The sequence below is a fragment of the Gekko japonicus genome, unplaced genomic scaffold, assembly GCF_001447785.1.
Source record: "Gekko japonicus isolate JY-2015 unplaced genomic scaffold, Gekko_japonicus_V1.1 scaffold691, whole genome shotgun sequence".
Classification (NCBI taxonomy): Eukaryota; Metazoa; Chordata; class Lepidosauria; order Squamata; family Gekkonidae; genus Gekko; species Gekko japonicus.
This window is the reverse complement of record NW_015175990.1, coordinates 816,639-818,419: the sequence shown is the minus strand read 5'-3', so window position 1 is coordinate 818,419 and position 1,781 is coordinate 816,639.

The window sequence follows — 1,781 nt, the reverse complement described above, 5'->3', positions numbered from 1 at the left end:
CTATGGCCCCGGTCACACGGGCGTGAGTTGTGGGGGGGGGGGGGGAGGTGTGGCTGTTTGCCCCGGAGTGAACTACCGCACGGCAGCCGGATCAAACGTCCCACCCGATGTCCTGTGGTTGGGGGGAGGTGCCGATCATACCTCACTCCTGCGGCGCAGCAAAGAAGCACCGCCGCGGGGGTTGTGTTGTTTTTTTTAACCCAAGTGTTCGTATGCGCCGTTGGGTGCATGTGCACACCAGTGGAGACTTGACACACACACACAAAAAACTTTTCGCGACGGGACATGGGCGGGTGCTGGATGCCACGAGCTTAACACCGGAAAAGTGATCTGACGCCCGCCCTTGCCCCGCGGTTTCCGGAAACTAGTAACTCGGAGTTTTTTTACAGCGCATCTTCGGAGTGAAGCCTCGGGTGAGCCACGGGAGCTCTACGCTTCCCAGATGTGGCGGTGAGATCGCGCCCGGAAAATCCGCCTATCTTCCATCTCTCTAGCGTGCCTAATGCTCCGTGTGACCGGGGCCTTTGTTGTGTTTTCCATTAACAGAAGTTTTATGTCGCTGTAGTGTCGAGGTGTGATTTCCAGAAACTCTGTTATGTGAAAGGAGAGAAGCATTTCATCACATCGGATCCAATCAGTCACCATTCATGTGTTTGTGACTTCACCTCTGAACTACTGGATGTAATACACAGGGCTGCCCTAGATGGCTGGGAAGACATGTAATGAAGCAGAAACTCAGCAGCCTTTCAAGAGCACAGCTTTGGCATCTGTACTGCCTCCTTGTTTTCAAGGTAAGCACCTGCACATTCACTTGCTGGGATAACTCCCTCTTCGCCTTCTGCCAAACAAGGTGCCTGATACCATAAGCATCCACTCCAATAGCATTAGCTGTGTGGTGGTTTTTAGAAGGCAGAAAAAGAATAGTGGGATTCTTTTCTGAACAATGGGAGAGATTTTAGCCGTTTCTTATATTCCCCCTATGCCAGCACAAATAAAGGAGGACCCCCATTTTAATCCCAACCCATTGGAACATTGAAGAGGACAGGAACGGTGGTAGCCACAAATAACCAACTAGCACAAAGTTCTTAATTTTATCATCCACGCACCATGTTCAGAGAGGATAAAAACGGAGAGAAAATGAGAAAATACAGATGTATGCTCCCATGTTACAATCGCTCTCCAAGGTATATGAATACTCAGACTGTCAAGACTTTTTTATGAGTTGGCATTAAGTGGGAATTATTATTTTTTTTGGCCATCAAGTCACAGTTGACTTACGGCAACCCTGTGGGATTTTGAAGGCAAGAGACATTCAGAGGTGGTTTGCCATTGCCTGCCTCTGCGTGGCAACCGTCATTCCTCGGTGGTCTCCCAAATACTGACCAGGGCCGACCCTGGCCCCGGTCACACAGGCCAGATATTGGGGGGGGGAGGTGTGGCTAATTGCCCCGGCGCAGTTTGATGTGCAATTACGTGATCAGATGCACCGGCGGCACACGATGGGTCCTTCCCTTGGCGCCAGCGGGTAAACGAGGGACCGGAGGGGAATGCCATGCGCCGGTGCAATCACACCACGGGCATCTGGAGGCAGCCCGTGGCAAACGTTTACTAGTACTTTACTAGTACGTTGGAGGTACTAGTTTTTTAAGGCGCATTGTCGGCGGTATGCCACGGGTGCGCTCCACTTCCCAGATGTTGGGGTGTGATCGCGCCTGGATAATCCGCCCACCATCCGTGCCTCTTCCGCGGCACCTTTGCCGTGTGACCGGGGCCACTGATTA